General features: G+C 44.2%; 1 long non-coding RNA gene across 2 annotated transcripts in view; it reads right to left on the minus strand.

The window, feature by feature from the left end:
* The window catches only part of LOC119566639, a 136,690-nt gene that overhangs the window by 11,770 nt on the left and 106,091 nt on the right, over positions 1-18,829 (minus strand). Inside the window, exons 5-6 of one of the 2 annotated variants that reach the window (XR_006291135.1) lie at positions 4,887-4,995; positions 3,113-4,530 (exon numbers count right to left, since the gene is read on the minus strand). This is a non-coding gene — a long non-coding RNA (uncharacterized LOC119566639). Of the gene's footprint in view, positions 1-3,112; positions 4,531-4,886; positions 4,996-18,829 lie in introns of those variants that run through there. The other variant, XR_006291136.1, reaches the window with a different exon arrangement.

Here is an 18,829-nt window from a genome sequence, read left to right on the forward strand (position 1 = left end):
CAAAAACATTTGTTCTGGGTTAGGTATCAACTTATCAAGATGTTTAGTGTAGTGTAGTAGCTAAAGCATTGACCAGGGAATCGGAAGAGTCGGATGCTTGACTAATTCTGGCCTGCTGGGTGACCTGGGGCAAGTCATTTCCCCTTTCTATGCCTTAATTTCCCCATCCGTACAATAAAGATAATGATACTGACCTCCTTTGTAAAGTGCTTTGAGATCTACTGATAAAAAGTGCTCTATAAAACGCAGATGTTGTTATTAACTAATGGGTCTCTCCGTTTCCATTAAGCAAAGTGCTTGCCAACATAAACACTACAACACTGAACATGTATTGCTATTTGCTGAACTGAATGGTGCTTTGTGATGTTTCCTTTAGCATTCTCTTTTTCCAGTTTGCATAGTTATCTGTGCAGTAATTTTTACTGCATTGTACTCTGCTCTCAGTTACTGTGGTGAGACACCTGTCACTTCAGGGAGTATGAAAATAATTAAAAAAAAAGCAGACAATTGTGTCTGATCCAGTAATGATGCTCAGGGAAAGAGTGGGCACTGAAACTAATTTCCAGTACCAGAGTTTTCCCTCAGTATACTCCAAATGACAAGCAGAGATAGAGAGCCAAATTCCACTCTTTGTATAAATGAGAGCAGAACTTGGTTTGCCACATTTGTCTTTGCTGGTCACAAGTAAGCATAAGGCTATCATAGAACCATAGGGCTAGACGGGAATGCAAGGGTCATCTAGGCTAACCCCCTGCCAAGATGCAGGATTTGTTGGGTCTATACCATCCAAGACAGATCATAACTTTGAGGACATTATCCTACTGTTATAATAAGTGTAATAAACATAATTGTGGCCCTGTGTAGTATATTTTCATTATACTATTTAATGAGTATCCAATATTCCCAGAACAATTAATTCCATAATCCCAATAACTGTGATAAAGAAATAAATATTGGTTTATAAATGGCTTGACTATACAGTCTAAATCAGGGCCCAGAGATATGGAAGAGGTGCTGTTTCAAAAAGCAGATTGCTGCTATGTCAAAGTTTTCTTCTGACCTTATATATTGCCATTGACTGTTGCACAGTCTCCTTTTTCTGATTTTCAGACTAAAAATACAAAGGAAAGACTATTTTAAAAATGTATTTGTTTAATACTTCAGTAGTTAGCAGGTATTTGCTCATGAAAGGTATATTTAATCAGTGGTGATATACTCAGTTTGACTTGGAACCCTATACCTACCTTTCCTGATTTAGAACATCCAATCACTCAGCAATAACTAGCTATGCTAAATCGAAAGGGGTGTGTGTACTGCTGGTATCTTCAATGTATATAATGCTACTTGAAATAGTCAAAGTAAGTCTGTTCCTAAGCACAGAAATTGAATGCAGAACTAAGGCCCTAATCCTGGAACTGTTTATATACACAGGGGTGGCGAATTATATGGGCCTGTGGTGCCTATGCTCCAGGAATATTCAGGGCCCGGCTCCACCAATGTTTGCGACCGGGTCTCTCCTCCTGCCCCATCTGCGCACCTTTCCTGGAGCATCTCCCGGCCCTGCCTGCCACCCCCAGGCAATTTAAAAAGGGCCCTGGGGGAACCCGGCCACCACCGGCAGCGCAATGGAGCTAGGCCTTGCTCTGCGCTGCTCCCGGAAGCGGCTGGAATGGCACTACAGCCCCTGGAAGGGGTAGGGGTAGGGGGGTGTGTGTGTGTGTGTGTGTGTGTGTGTGTGTGTGTGTGTGTGTGTGTGTGTGTGTGTGTGTGTGTGTGTGTGTGTGTGTGTGTGTGTGTGTGTGTGTGTGTGTGTGTGTGTGTGTGTGCGCGCTGCCCCCGCCCCGACCGCCAACTCCACAGCTCCCGTTGGCCAGGAACTGTGGCCAGTGGGGGTGATGCCTGTGGGCAGCAGCGTGCAGAGATCCCCTGGCCTAGGAGCTGCTGCCAGAGAGATATGCGGGTTGCCTTCTGGAGCTGCCTGAGGTAAGCGCCGCATCCCTCACCCTCTCCCCCTGCCCCAGCCCCAGCCCAGAGCCCGCACCGAGTGCCCAAACTCCCTCCCAGAACCTGCACACCTCCCACACCCAAACTCCCTCCCAGAGCTTTAGGCAAGCGTGTGTGTGCATGCGTGCGCGTGCAGGGGGTGGGTCTTGGACCCATTCTAGGCACCACCAAAAATTATACAAGCCTGCCACCCCTGTATACACATAGCTTTCCTCCCTTGAGGTATCCCATACCAGTCAATGTGTTTTCCAGATAGGGCCTTAACAAAAGAGCAAACATTGCAACTGCATAACTGTTGGGGCTGTGCAAAAAGCCTCTCACACTATAAATGTAAGTTGTGTGTGTTAATGTGGTGAAATGCATCTCTTGATAGTGAAAAAACTCTCAGCTGCCCCAGAATGAGGACATTAACAGTGCCGAAATCCCACTGTCAACCCCACCACAAGTTCACGTTATTGAATCCAGTGGCATCACAGATATTGCATTACATGGTCATGCATATCACACTGTCACTCTGCTTGGCTTGCTTGCTCTTGTCTTGAAATGTTCAGGTTTCTTGCTTGACACAGGGTGAACTGGCCCTTTAAGAGGGCTGGGGACACAGTCCCACAGGATGTTTAGATTGACGTATTAGCACATTCTGACCAAAAAAAGCTTTGAATTTTTTCTGAACAGTTCTAAACTGCTGTAATATCACAGCACAAACGTGGCAAAGCAACGTCAGGATGTAATGAGCACTCTGCCTGAAGCTTGACAAGAAGAGCACGTGGAGACTCAGGTCCCAGTCCAGCAACGGACTTACACACATTTAAACAGGTGAGTAGTCCCTTTGAAGCCAAAGTTAAGCACCCACTTAAGTGCTTTGACAGATCAGGACCTTCAGTTGCTGATGTGAGTTATCAGCTTTTCAGGCAAAAACCGCAGCTAAATAAACTGTTTGAATATTTCTTGAAACTGACACAATATATTAATTGACTTCGTACAGAGTTAAGATAAAAATGTAATTGCCTCTTTTTTAACTCCCTTTGTGAGTAATGATGTTCCAGTTTTGCAATAAACGTGAGGAAGAAAAATAAGGCTTTGACCTTTAACGTTTATAAACCAGACATGTTTTTATTCATGAACTTTCGCACAAGTATATTTTATGCTGGACCTGGAGTTCTGCATTCAGGGGAAATTTTTGTTGCCAGCTCCAGGCGTCAGAATTGATTGACCCCAGTTATGCTCTTCTCCCCTGGGGTTCATAAGTCAAGTTGTTGTAAAGTGCTCCTACAACATTTGCTGGAAACTGTGACCCAAGAGTGGGAATTTATGTTGGATGCTTACCTTTAGAGAAGGGCTTTGTTACAGAGTGAGTGAGTGTGAGGGGCAGCGGGGGTTAACAAGTGACAGTGAGAATAATTATTTCTACCCATAAAACTTCATATGGGGAAAGAACCCAACCAACCAAACAGTCATACAAATTTTGGTGATGAACATTTTCTAAAGCAGATAAATGCACTTATAATTTGTTAGTATAAGTACCACAGCTTTGCTTAGTATTGCGCCAGTAAATCCTCTCTCAACAGATTAGAAGGCTTAAATAATTCTACTGTAAGATTAATTTCTCACTCAGGTTATTGGACTCTTCTTTGTAATGTCTTTGCAGAATTCAGCGGGGTGCCATTAACTTCCCTGCATGATTACTATAGTTGCATTGTGATCTATAAAAAAAAGTCTCTTTGGAATGGCTTCTGCATATCTGTGTATGAAACATAAATCTTCCTTATACAATTACATTTTTTGCATGGGAGAGAGTCTTCATTCTCTAAAAACAGCCAACCACCAATACAAACGAGAAATGGGAGTGAGTTTTATGCAGTTATCGATTTATCTTCTAAGAGGAAAACAATTTCTAAAAAGCAGACAATATCTATTATTAAATGTAACGTCCACACCAAAGCGCTGGTAACCTTGCTTGAAACTGTTCTAATACGGTTACAGCTAGACACTGCTGTTGTAAGTAGAGATGGCACCCTCCCATAAAGCTCAGGTCTGAACTATGGATCAAGAAACCCAGATGTGAACTTTCTGGGCCTAATTCTATTCTTCAATTGGTCTTACATCAGTGTAGCTGCTGTGCCTTCATTGGAGTGACTCCATTTATACCATATCTCTATGATGGGCCTACTCCAAAACTATATCTAAACACTTAAAAATGGGGGATAGAAATCTGGATCCAAGTCTGAAGTTTCCCATATTCCAGGGTGCTTGATTTGGCCCATTATAGAGATGGGTTGGTGCTGTGAACTCTTATTCAGATCACCACTTAGGGCTTTGGTTTAGGCTCATCCATCCATAGCTAGAATATGGCTTGCAGAACAACTGTACTTGTCTTGTTAGTTAGGGGTGTGTTGCTATGAGACTTAATCTTACAGGATGGTTATTAAAAACCACCAACCAACCCTCCAGAGTGCACTGTACGCTGGGTCCAGACCAGAGGTATATTCCCCAAACTGGGGGTTCTGCTTCCATTGTGGACAGGGCCTAAAAATGAACCGACAAGCACTCTATTAAAACATCTGGGGAAACTGTTCTTTGATTATGTAAGATATTAAGGGTGTGTGTATGAAATGGGCCAGATACTCAGCTGGTGCAAGTATGCATAGCTCCTTTAGATCTGGTACCCAACATTTTACAGTACATCTCTCTACACAGCTTTGATCTTACTTCAGACTGATGGGATCCACCAGTATTGCCACTTCTTTCCAATGAGGTCAGAAGAGACCAATGTCAGCTTGGTAGCATGACATTTTACCTCCCTGAATTAAAAACCAAACCAAACCCACTTACCATTTAAAGGCAGAATTGATTTCTGTACCTTTGAGTCTCACAGGGCTTACCTTTTGTTGTTCTCTTTTTAAATATTCTCCTGAGTATTCCAGACCACCCTTCACAGCAGCTGGCTTTGTTTTCTGCTCTCTCCTGATCAGTTTTTGGCAAATGGAAGAACTACAAAATAATGTACATCCTTTGTAAGATGCTAAAACCTCTTGGAGCAACATCTTCTTTTCTTTAAATAATCCTTCACCCTCTCACAAAAGTTGTGTCTACATAGGGCTTTGTTTGCTCTGGTGTGGCTCTACACTCATTGCAATACCCCAGGATAGATATTCTGTGCCAGTGTAACATGGATCTTGCACCAGGATGGCTTACCCTTGTTTGAAACTACAGTGGTGGAGTTATACCACGGCCAAATCCCTCTGTTTAGTTAAGGCCAAAGGCTATTCCCCCCCCCCCCCATGATAAAAGCAGGAAATATTAGAACTATAATACTGTTTATACAACAAAACTCTGCCATAAAGGAGAGCCTGGTAGTTTACACAGCTGTAATTGGGTTTCCCAAGTGGTAGATTTTAATTTTACAGGAGCAAGGTGCTTCAACCTTTCATTTACAGAAAGACCTAGAAATTCCCATTCTCTTTTCATATCTTATAAAAAGTATCCAATGAGAAAAAGAAAAAGCATTAAGGACCCAGGAGAAATATCCTTTATTCAGTCTTTTAGTGACTTATCATTTCCTGGGGACTATATTCTCCCCTTGCTAGGGGAGGGACTTGATGTAAATGAATATTTCTTATCTTTAACTGCTATGATCCTAAGAACCTTTTACAAGCTCAGCTGAAGCTTTGAGAATGACTGATCCTAAGTCACTCTCCAACTTGTAAGACTGGGCTTTTCTTGAAAGATACTCTTTCAAGAAGAGTAGTTAATATTATGAAATGTTTTGGTGCCCTTTATATAAGCTCTTTTTACTGAATTGCATGCCAGTGACAGGTGTAAGACTGACACCTGTGGAGAATGAATTCCTCCATTTAGGCACAGAACAGCAATACAAGTTTCCAAACACTATCCCCCGAAACCCATGGAAGGGCCAGTAATTTGCCACTTCTGAGACTGTGGCTACTTGTCTGAGAATTGGTCTGAGGCCAACAAAGTCTTAACCAAATGCTCAATGCGTGTCAACTTCCAGTCACTACCAATCTGAGGTGGTGCTGTGGAGGTGAAAGGCTGGGTATCTAACTAGTCATGTGACCTGTCCAGAACCCATCTTCATTTTAAAGCTGTCTGACTCCCTTTTGGTGACTGGTTAGGATTGTAGGCTCTGAGGCAAGGACTTTTTTTTTTGTTCTGTTTGTACAGCACCTAGCGCAATGGGATCCTGGTCCATGACTAGGGTGTGTAGGTGCCACAAATAATACAAATTAATAATGATAAAGCCCTAAGCTAAAGATGAATTATCAAAACAGACATTTAATAAAATCTTTTTGGGGGCTTTGGCTACATCAGTTAGAGGTATGACCAGCTTTTATTGCAGGGTCAGCACCAGTGCGTTGTATTTTTAAACCATGTTACTGATTGCAACAATTCCCTTTGAATGCAAGGTTGCGCAGTGGGGATGATCCTCTGAGAAACACTAACTTTTTAGGTGCATTAGAAACAGGTTTCCTTTGTTGGTATCATCCATGTGCTTTCAGGCTACTGCACTGACAGCATCTTTGGTGTCAGAGGAAGCCTGACCATTCCATGAGACTCTAGTGCAGCAGTGCTGGGAGTTATGTAGTAATCTGCTCTTTAGTAAGTCCATATCGCAAGTTAGAGGGACATGTTACCCTTGCTGGCTAACCAGCAAGGGTATCTCGGTTCATGCAGGCACAGCAAAGCAAGAAAACAAAGGTTTCATTTCCTGGTGAATTTTAGCCTTTTCAGTTATGGCCTCCTTTCCTTTGTCTCTAGCAGATCTAGCTGTGCTAATCCTGAAGACCCAAGCCCAGTGCTGCTAGTAGTGATTTAATGGGGACAGTTGTGTGGGATTTCTTTAGCTCAGTAATGCCGATAACTCATGGCATCATCATCACCACCACACATTGCAGTCTCTGGCCATGTTTAACTCGCTGACAACACTAACCTGAATCTACACCTATGCCTGAGACTCCTGCTGATGTTTTTATTTCACAAGCTCAGTGCTACTTTATGGCAGCATCCCCCATAGTAGAGAATCCACTCAGCCACCTCCAGCCTGATCCACCTGCCATCACAACAATGGAAGGCCCCGTGCTGCATGCTCCAGCTGATGCTTCCCAGGGTGCCCCTGCCTCTTTCATCTGGCTCCTCACCTAGTACATGATGGTGTTGTGATCTCTTCAAATACATAGCAACAGTCACTCCATTAACTATTGGACTATGGCAGAATCCTTATTTAGAACATCTGAGTGGACAGCCAATCAACTTGCCAGAAAAGGAGGCATTTCAAAAAAACCCTAATAGCTAATACGAAATACTGTGTAGAACTTACATACAAAAACCAACGCCATTGACTACATTTAATCAGTATTTCTTTTGATCTTTACTTGGCAGTTTCTGTGTTAACAGATGGGAACTCAGAGTGTTGCACATAATATATAGGTGAATTCCCTTTAATATTACCTAAATGCATCCATATTAAGTGAAATTTTAGTTACTACCATCCCAGTTAGGCAGCAGTATTGCAGTTTGCTATTAGGCTAATTGGATCCTGATTAAGTATTTCCTGCGTTTAATATAATTATGATAATGATGCATGTTCTTTAAACATAAGATCCAAGGTCCTTTGAGCACCTAATAGCAGTGGCAGATTTGGGTTCAACTGCTGGCTTGGCCACTGACTTGCAGTACAAAAAGTTAGCAAGTCATTTAACTCTCTGTGCCTCATTTTCTCCATTGGGAGAACAGAGACATCCCTGCTTATCCATCTTTGTAAATCTGTTTCCAATCTCTGGACGAAGAATGCTGGGCACATGGTATTGGTTTATAAATTACATTGGTTTATTATGTTTTGCAGACTATAACTAGAAACATAATATGATTATGCCAAAAAAGGAACATCACCTTATTCTTTCCTAAGCATGTGGGAGGAAGAAAATACATTAGAATACGGAGAACCTCACATCTACTTGCTACAGGAAGGTCAGAGACTAAGGAGCACATTTTCTGAGGAGCCTTCTCCTGGAAAAAAACAACAAAAAACCAATCACGTCTGTTTGCTCCCATTTGGTCACACAAAATCCTCACTTGTGCATGCAAGCTGGAATTTGGGTGCAAAAGATGGTTCAATGTTAGCCAAGATGGTCAGGGATGCAACCCCATGCTCTGGGTGTCCCTAGCTGCCAGAAGCTGGGAGTGGACAACAGGGGGATGGATCACTTGATGATTGTCTATTCTGTTTTCCAACAGTGACCTGTGCCAGATGTTTCAAAGGGAATGAACAGAATACTGGGCTAGATGGTACATTGGTCTACCCAATGTGGCCATTCTTAAGAACAGGGACACTTGGCTTTTTTTTGTAGACCCAGTTTAGCAGTCTTTGGCTGACAGAGTCTGCAATGTTTAAAATAAGGGCTTGTCTATACTTAAGCGCCACAGCGTTCAGAGAAGATACTGCCTCCCATCAGTGTAGGTAATCCACCTCTGAGAGGCGGTAGCTAGGTCGACTGGGCAATTCTCCCCTTGACCTAGCGCTGTCTACACTGAGTTAGGTCAGTTCAGCTGTGTTGCTCAAGGGTGTGGATTTCTCACACACCTGAGTGACATACCGTAGTTATAAGGACCTAGTTTCCTAGTGTAGACCTGGCCTAAGAGCACCTTTCAGGGCCTTTTGTATGACTTAGCGGAATGGGGTCAGTAACAGGTGGTATTGATACATGAGATTATCACTGTGTCCTAGGTCATTTGTTCAATGCTGAGCAGTATGTGGCCTAGTCCTGTGCTGGTAAGTCTCTCTCAAGCCTCTGCATGCCTGCTCACACATCTACAGGCTGGTCTACACTGACATTTTACATCGGCAGAGCTACGTCTGTCTGCCAGAGATGTGAAAAAGCCACACCTCTGAGAGTCATAGCTATGCCAGCCTAACCCCCAGCATAGACAGCTCTTCATGTTGCCATTCTCTGTGCGCATGAGAGAGTGGGAGATGGCGAATGCAAACTAGAACTCTGAGCAATTAGTGTCAAGAGTTAGACTGGCTTTAGGCTCTGATCTCAGGGTGTTGGTGAGGGGGACTGGGTCTTCTTTTCTCTTTGGAGAGTATCTAGCACATTATTGGCTCTAACAAACCTAATAACTCTCTTGCCTGCATCTTTGTCAAGACATCAGCAACTTTGAATCACAGAGCAAGCTGTACGTTTGCAGAGCGAGAGCCCAAACCTTTAGCTCTGACATGAGGAGCCCACTGAGTTCAGAGGGGCTCCTCACATGAGGTGAGACTATAGGGTCCCTGTTCCACATTGGTCATGTTCTGCTTTGAGGCTTCTGCTCTGTGCTTGCTGGGCTCCCATGGGAGACAGGCAATCGCTCCTTTTAACCTCAGTTAAAAACAACCCACTATAGGAGTCCCAAGAATTCGCTCACTATCCTCTGACTGGGTGTGATTTGCCTTCCTCATATCAGTTACTCTGCCTCCTTAAGCTTGTTTAACTTGTGTGGGTGACATGTACTTCACAGATAATACCAGCATGCCCCCTCCTGGCCAAGCATGGTGTAACTTCTTTGGATTTGGCCCTCCCTGTTAATGGTCACACCAAGTCTTTTCATGACTCAGCCCTCTGGCCCAATTGCTTATGGTCCCACTGCTTCCAGGGTAAGAGTCCAAAAAAGCAGAAATCTAATGACTGTCCCTGGCCTTCATCCCCAAGCTGGGCTCGATAGTTCTCATCCCCATCAGAGTCATGTGTTTTTGCTTCCCTGTGGGGAATTAGACTATCCCTCTCCTCTGGGTTCCAGCCCAGGGACCCTGTAATTAAACAGCTAGAGTCTGCTTCCACAGACTCACTGCTGTTTTCCTGGCCCACTTCCTGCCTTCAGCCTGACACTGAACCCCCTCAGGTTTGGTGGAAGCATGCAGCCACTTTCAGAGTGAGCCTCTTCCAGCTTTGGGGGGGGAGGTCTCCTCCCTTGGACCTCCTCCTCACCTCTGGAATTCTCCTCTCTGGAAGCTCTCTTTCTAGGAGCAGCACTGTGTCTCCCAGCTAGGGAAATAACTGTTCTGCCCATTTAACCACATAGTAGCAGCCATTAAAGGGGTTATACACCCCACCACTAGCACACAGGTTTGAGTTCCCTTTAACAGCCCTTCTGTCAGCATTCCCAGGATACTGCAAGGCTGTTGCATGATTTGGTAATGAGGTTACAATCTGATCCGGGCATCTGTATGGCAAGGCTGAATCATGTAGGGCAACTGAAGGCTGGGCAGCTTCCACTTTTTTTTTTCCTTAAATATATTGCAGTAGCACGTGGGAGCCCTGTTCCTGGACCAGGACCCTGTTGTGCTAGGAACTATACAAATACAAAAACACCAAACAAAATGATAGTCCCTGCCCCAGTGAGATTACAATCTAAGCATCAGGCAAGAGACAACTGATAGATACAGGCATATGTACGGGGAGCACAAGGAAGCAGGGAGACAATATTGGGCCTGGAGGATAGGCGGTGGCCTCACCACACTGGCTGCCTAACCTGACAGCAGCCACTGGAGTGAATGGATACTGATCTCTGTCATGTGAGAGGGGTGCCAACCTTTTGTAACCCTGACCCAGGTCAAGTGGCTGGGGGCAGTAAATAGAGAACTCTTATCAGCACTCCTGCCTGTCACACCTTCATTACAAGTCTGCACACATGCCAAACAAATTCTGGTCCCTGTGCAGAGGGCTGGCTTAAGAATTTAGGACAGGGTTAGTAAAACTGGACAGCCTCCAAGCAAATGCAACAGCTATTATAAGCCCAGTAGTATGAGGTGTCGAATGCTCTCAGCTTCTGTTGTCTTTGCAGGATCAGACCCCATGCAAGCAGAATAGCTCAAAGTCAGATTTTGATCTCAGTTACACAAGGGAAAATCTGGATTTTAACACTATTCAGTTTAATGGAGTGACTCCAGATTTACTCCTATGTAACAGTTCTGAATTTGGACCTAAGGTATTAAAACGGAATTGTTACTGAAAGAAGGAATGTTGAGCAGGACAATGGCATTAACCCCTGTGCTCTTCCAAAAATAGCATGGTCCAGCAAAAGACATGGATTTATATAATACCTAGTTATTGTACAGCACTCTTCACTGGAAGATCTCAGAGCACTTTTTAAAGGAGGTCAGCATCACTATCCCCACTTTACAGATAGGGAAACTGAGGCAGAGGTAAGCTAACTCATCCAATGGCAGAGCTGGGAAAGGAATCCTGATCTCCTGAGTCCCAGTGCTGTGCTCTATCCATTAGGCAACGCTGCCTCCCCCAACAAGTGTCTCTGAATAATCTCTTTCATACAAATTGTATTGTTATATTTAATTCTGTATTTCACAATGTTAAATAATGGATACTAGCAGAATGTAAATGAAATTAAGAGGTATAGGCATGGTGGTGAAAGATACTCTTCTACTGAAGATGAGATGGAAAGTCAATGAAGCAGAGAAATATAAGCATAAGCAAAAGTGGCTAGTTTGTGTGATAGGACATAGTGGGCTAGGCTTTGGTGAGGTGAGGGAGTAGAGCGAGAGTGGCAAGGGCCATGAGAGAGGCTGGATCAGGCTGGTTATTGATGCACTTTATAAACAAAGAAATATAAAGTCCATGGAGAGTATTGGAAATAAAGGAGCAATGTTAAACTGGATCATGAAATGCATAGTGAACCAGTGGAGTTGCCCGAGGATGGGGTGAGAGGTTTAACCTCTCATTTTAAGGGAAGTTACCATTAGCAATTCAACATGGCAATGCCACCCATGGATACATTTCTGGGTCCAGGTGTAGGATTTGAACTCATGATCTCTGGGACCATGAAGATGGTACCAAAACGGTGGGATGAACTTTACTCCTGTGTGCAGGTCCCTGTGTTCTACAGTAGGTGAACACTCGGAATGAGTATACTCCCTCAGTACAGGAAGGCAAGTATTCACCACCATTCTTGGTCTGAAGGGATCAGTATCATGAAGCAGCTGGCAGAAACACCAACTGGAGGAGGGGAGGAAACATACTTTATCCTGTTTAATGAGTCAGGACTTGCTCTACTCTTAATGGCCAGAAACCCTACCTTCCTACCCAGCTTAGCACCCACTACTAATTACAAAAATCCTAAAAAAAATGAAAGACTATATCCTATTTATACAGCTATACTTAATCCTCAGAGCACTGGGATGGACTAGGTGACTGCTTGATGTCCCTTCCAGCCCCACTTTTTTATTATATCCGGATCCTATTGTCTCCCCCCCGACCCCATTTTGATACCTAAGATACTGTAAAAGCTGGTTGCCTTCTCCCTCTGCTTTAATTCCAATTAGTTCCTCTTTGCCTGCAATTGTAAAATTAATATTTTCTGTCCCATGTGTGAGGCATAATGGGAGTTATCGGCTGTTAGCATATGCTTGAACTATTGCACCTGCTGCTAACAAAGATTCAGTGGGCTTAGTTTGATGAACAAATGAAACATTTGTTAAAGATGGGAAGGAGGGGAAGGGAAAGAATAACTGCAGAGTGGCTCTTCTCTCCACTGGGATGATTTATCCTTCTTGACTCAATATGAAGAAGCTCATTCAGAGCTAACAGGGAAAGCTAACACGTAACGAAAAGAGGGCAATAAAAGAAAAATACTTCACATCTGCACTCTGTCACTGGAAAGGGACCTGCATGACGATGAACAGCCTCTAAAGGGGCATCAGAGGCCCTAGCCGTATTAGGTCTTGCTGCAGTGTTCTGAAACTAGTGGTAGTGCAACTACAAGCTGTGCTTAACAAACCCTGCTGACTGCGACTCGGTCAGTGAACGATCAACTCCTGAGCAGCAGCACCTAGTTCCAATGCTGCAGTGCCCCAGGGAGCCTGCAGGTGAGGGGGCCCCACACCCCTGGATCTGAGGGAAACTATGCATGTAGGTCATAACCCAGCAGAGCATTTGAGCACCTGCTTGGGTTCCTTTGATGTCAGCTGCCGACTAGGCTAGGCTGCTGACTCAGGGCTGTGAAGAAGAAACATAGTTCTTACTTAAAATAAGAAGGCGGCTTCTAGCCTCTTTGCCATGCTGGCCCTGAACATGTAAATGATCTCTTAGAGAGGAAAGCAGCCAGGTTTCACTTCCGGAACAGGAGGATGGCTGGGAGCTAAAATCTCCCCCACTCACCGGTTTGTAAAATGTTTCCATTCAAGCACTCTATTATTACATGAATTTCTGTGTCAGCTATCTGGGCACTTTTAAAATTACTAGTGTTGAACTCATTGCTTTCTAAAGTGATTTCAGATACCTGGAGGATGAAAGATGCTAGAGAAAGCTCTGGTGTATTCTCCCCGTCTCCTGACGGGAGTGTCTCAAACTATGTGCAATATGCGTTTTAGGTTCATTTTGAGCCCATTGGAGAGCAGCCGTGCAAAACAATTGCACATTTAAAAAGGTATTTTTCCAGAGGAATGTACAGTTCATGAGAGGTTAATTAGCAGTAGTAGAAAATGAAGTTCTCCATTTACTCATAGCACTGGTAGCAATAGTGCAGGTGTCCCTCCAACTCTCTCATCACCGTGCTTCAATCCTAATCTGGAGGCCCCACCTTTAGGAGTTAGAGGAGTAGTTCAGTTTAGATTACCAGTCCATTTCTGGTGTGTCTGCGGACACCTCCAATAAGTGTCAAATTGGATCTTGTGAACAACCTAAGCCACCAAATGGCCACCCACTGAACACCACTGTTGGTCACTAATGACGGAGCTCTGCCTTCTTCACCAACAGAAGTTGGTCACCCACCTTGTGTCTAACAGTCACATGTAAATTATAATAAACGTCACAAATCTGCAGCCACCCAGGACTTCATGATTATCACAATGCCACACGCCTCAGACACTCAGAGCTTTGTGACAGAAGTAGGAGCAGAATTTGCATTCTTCTGCATCAAAGTAGAGGCCCCAAAAACCTGAGCTAATGGAGACTCTCCACCAGTTTTAAAAGGCCTGTGGGATTCTGAAATGCTCTGCAGTTCTATCTAGCAGGGAGCAGTGGAACACAGACATTTGCCAGTTCATTTACGTACTTAGCAATTTACATTTCCAAAGCCTTAACTAATCCTTACCACACTCCTGCAAGGTAGGTCTGTAGGTAAATACTATATCCCCATTTTCAGATAACAAGATCTGAGAAGCAAACTGATTTCCTAAGGCTACTCAGCAGCTGAAACAAGATTATGACTCAGCAGTTCAAGTCCCAATTGCATGCTCATTTCTCCTATTAGTTTCCTACATTCTCACTTTATAATGCACTCTCTTTACAGCTGCAGATGTTGGCACATTTTAGCTTGTTCAAGGATTTGACAGGATGTGTGTATGTCTTTCTAACGAGCATTTTGTTTTCCAGTTTTAGCACAGGAGCTCTGACACTGTGCTTATTTTGATGGCACCTCACAATACCTTTTGCATTTTTGACAGCTATTGTTCTACAATTCTTGCACCTAGCATAGGGGAGTAATTTTTTTCCCCTCCTGTACTTTCTGGCTAGATGAAGGACTTTGAAATGTGCTGTTAAGGCAAATCACACATGACTATTCTGTGAACAGCTAGGAAGCCATTATCCAGCAGTACTCCAAGAGCTGATTTGGAAAAAAATCAAATTATTGCAAGCAAAAGATTAGACCATAGGTGGGTCTAGGTGCCAAAGAGCTAGTGCTCCACCCTGTCATGTGGAAGGCTCTCTAAAGAAGGGATTTCCCCTCTGTGATCCAGCCATCTAGAAAAGGTGTCTGCTCTACCCTAACAGGGAACTGTCTTGGCCTAGCAGGCACTCTGACAAGTGCAGAGCTCTTCTAGCTCTACAATGCCTACAGGAACCCCCGGGGCAAAGTGTATTCTGGGTCAGGCCAGCACAAAGGGGACATGTCAATGAGGAGATGACATATCAGGGCAGTCTTGTGTCTTGCCTTGGCAATTCCCTGCTGCCACAAGAGCTGGGTTAAGGCAGTAGGGGACACAAGTTAGGACACCCCACAGGCTGCTCTAAGTTGCTCCAGAAGTTCAGTCCAAGCCTGCCAACCCCAGGACAGAGGTGACACAAACACTTGTTCTTGGTCCTTGTGCCAGGCTCTGCAGCAGTGCAGGGATCAGTTCCCCCTGGCAGCCTGCTCTCTCCTTCTAGACTTGCACTGGGTGGGAAACTGGGACCATGGGATTGTGTCCAAATGCTGTGCCCCACATCACACAAACAGTGACCCCACCCCTGGGAGAACAGAGCCTGGGATACTGTTGCCCGGGAGGAGTGAGGGTAAAGGAGTGCGCTGGGGGAAGCCAAGAAACTGATGCTGAAAATTCAAAACCACTAGTATGCCCAAGTATTTTTGAGTCATGAAATCCAGTCCAATCTTACAGCTTAGCTGAAAACATTTCATGCTGACATAACCCTCAAGACAGCACAGAGGGCCAGGTTCAATATATCTAGGGTTGGGGCACCAAAACCAGGGTGTGCACCTGAGTGCCCACACAAACCCTGGTGGAGCAGAGGCAAGAGCAGGCCAAGAAGGGCTGGAGCAGCCACTGTAGAGCTTAGGATCAGGTTGGGGGAACAGGATGTGGGACCCCAGGGGCTGGAGCAAGCCCAGGAGCAGCTAGGAACCCCTGGGACACTCCTCAGCCTGGAGTTCCTCTCTTCTCTCCCCCACCATCTCTCCAAGGAAACTGCCACCCCCTGTTTAGGATCCGTTGGGACAAATAACTAAACTGACGTTCGCCCCATCCAGAAACACTGGAAAATTAAACATGGCTTCTTGGGGTGCCATTTACAGGTAGAACTCTTCACCGTCCTCCCCCAGCCCAGCACTCAGACCGTACACGAGCAGGGAGATCTTTGTTAGGGGAAGGGGAAGAGTCATAATCTTGGGGGGAAAAAAACAAAAACCAAAACAAAAAACAGTGTGCATGCATATATATATATATACATACATACACACACACACACACAAAGAGTAAAATAACCCCCACATCCCAGTAACTTTGGGGATCAATGGTCCATCCAAGTCCCTTCCCACCAACTGGTGGGAATGCCCCTTTGTCACATCACCTAACCCACTCATCGATCAGCCAGCAGTAAACCAAGTGCCTCTCTGTAGGCCTATCTCCATTCCCAAGGGAGGTGCTTGGCCCTATCACACATCCCAACTTAGTTATTTAGCTTTAAAGTGCTGGGTAGGCAGGGTCCCATTAGAGTCCACTGAGCTCTGCAGCTATCCTCTGCATTGCCTCTTGCTGCAAAGTTCTTAGTCTGTGTGGTCTCTCCCTATTAATGCCTGACAGGAGGGGAGCCAAAAACATGTTAGATGCTTGAGCAAAGAGCCAAATGTTTGGAAAAGGCTTCTCCACCACACCTACTACCTCCCAAAATCCATAGTCAGAACCAGCATGGTGACTCCCAAGGGTCACTAAAGGAATGGTGGGTAGGTAGCCTGGGCAAATACAACTCTGGCATAATGTTTCTTTTTGTCACCTCTAGATGGGAGTAGAGAGCTGTTTCACCTCTGGAGCTTCTGGCCATAGGGTTTATTTGATCCAAGATAGATGCAGGATACCGGTGCAAAAGAAGCAGAGAAATCTGTTTCCTTCTACCCCAACCAAGAAACTTTATTAGCTGTGAGAGTCCTTTCAGGCCTTAATCACAGACCACACCCACCCCAAGTCTCCTTTACTACCACATTTTAGTATATTCATTTAGGGTGACCAGACAGAAAATGTGAAAAATCAGGCAGAGGGTATAGGAGCCTATATAAGAAAAAGGCTCAAAAATCAGGACTGTCCCTATAAAATTGGGACATCTAGTCACGCTATATTCATTCAGCAGGCCACAGCCTATAGTGTTATTTTCATGTACTTACATTCTACAGCCAGCTTCCATATTTGCCTCTGGTGAAAGGGCTCCCCAATACCAGCTGCAGGCATTTCATCCTCTGCCTTCCTTCAGGCTCCTTCTTGTCAGTTTATATAATCCCATCTGCTGAGATTGCTTCCCCTTCACTGAGCCCTACAGCTATAGCTCTACTCAGCTAATTGACCCCCTCTATCAACTACCTGTCTTCCAGCTAGGTCCCAATTAATATATACTGGTGGGTGCTGAGTTAGTTCCTGACTCAGCACACACTGTTACACAGCACAAGACAAACAGTATTATCCCTAACTGATATTAACTCCCTCTGTGTCTGCCTCATTGTGGAGCTTCTGCCTGAGACCTTCCCCAGCACCTCCTGCTATAGAGTGAAGGAAACAGTATACATATTAGCACAGGATGCTCTAGTGTCTAAATAATCAGTGCTACCCAGGGACCTTCAGAAGTAAATTAGCTGACAACCTAAGGGTGGTTCTTGTTTATAAGGTAACATCCAAATCCTGGGCTAAACACTCTCTCTGAGGCTGAAGATCTAGCTGTTGGTTAGCTCCCAGGATAAGGTTATTATTACTGACTTTAATGGGGGACATTGTCAAGTTACTGGTATAGTAAAGTATGTCAGTTTCTTAGAATCTGAATTTTTTCCTCAATGCATGAAATGAGTTGCTTATGTGGACATGTTTGTTGTGGGCATACCGATGGTGAGATCTGAAAGCAGCAGTAAGTTACTATAACCAGATCTTGGGTAATAAATACCTTAGCCTTCAGTCTAGGAGTTTGTTTAGAGTGGGATATGCTTTTGTTTGTTTGTTTTATATCCCAGAGTTATAAAATGTAAATAATATCCAAAACACAATTGCTCTTCATTTAATACCTTTCCTCTTGCAATTGGACTTTTGATACTACCATGATGAATGCTTCAGAAAAGCTACATTTAGTGAACTGTTACATAAAAGATTTTCCACAGACTATCTCTTCTAGCTTGATCTCTATATACAGGGAAACTTTCCTTCCTACAGTCCTACCGCTATAAACTTGCCTGCCCGGAACCCAATAGGACTGAAAACTTGCCTGCAATTGTAGTCAATTGTACCACGGACACTTTCCCACTTTGTGGCTGTAGCAGTTATGAGAAGGCATTAAATATGATCCTACTTTGGCTTTGTAGTTGTCTTCTAAGAACTTTAGGAAAGGACTTGCTTTGGAACGGTTCCTGTGCTTCAGATATTGCATCCATTCTAGGGTTATGAATTCTAATTCACTTTGGTAGTTTGCAGTTACTTGTTTTGAATGTTGTATTGATCTTAATAATGTGGCCTCAGGAGGATTTTGTCAAATTAATTGAGCAGGCAAAAATAGTGAAGGAGAAACTTATTTCTTTGTCACCCATGAGATGGTTATAAATCTCTTTCTGCAAGTGTAAAGGAGAAGTTAACCTGATTTAGCTCTAGAGAGGATCTCTCACAGCAAGCTTTACAAATAAAAGATGTTACTGGTTGCACCATTCAGGCAGAGCCTTGAAGATTGAATGGTGTGAAGCTACCCCACACTGGAGGATGTGGCAAGCGTATGTTCCGTTTAATAGCCATCTGACCAGTGTGGAAGACAATGGCCCTAACTTCACCTTGCTCCTTTTGGGAGGCTGGCCTCTGTTTCTGCTGTCTGCATCCCTTCCTTCTGGAATGTCCATGCAAAGGCCTAAACTTTTGACCTAAATGTATTTCCCATGTTTCCTTTGCAACTATCCATCCCCCTCTTCTTGTCATGTCCTGTATCTCCTTTCACTCACACTCTATGCATGGAGCAGACCCCTGCAACCCTATATGCCTCCTTCCACCCTCTTCTTTTGGCCATCATTGGCCTCTGCACCTATGCCATCTACTTCTGCCATTGTGCCTAGCGTTATCATCCTAAAAGGGAGTGGGGATGAA

This window comes from Chelonia mydas, chromosome 5, assembly GCF_015237465.2.
Source record: "Chelonia mydas isolate rCheMyd1 chromosome 5, rCheMyd1.pri.v2, whole genome shotgun sequence".
Taxonomy (NCBI): Eukaryota; Metazoa; Chordata; order Testudines; family Cheloniidae; genus Chelonia; species Chelonia mydas.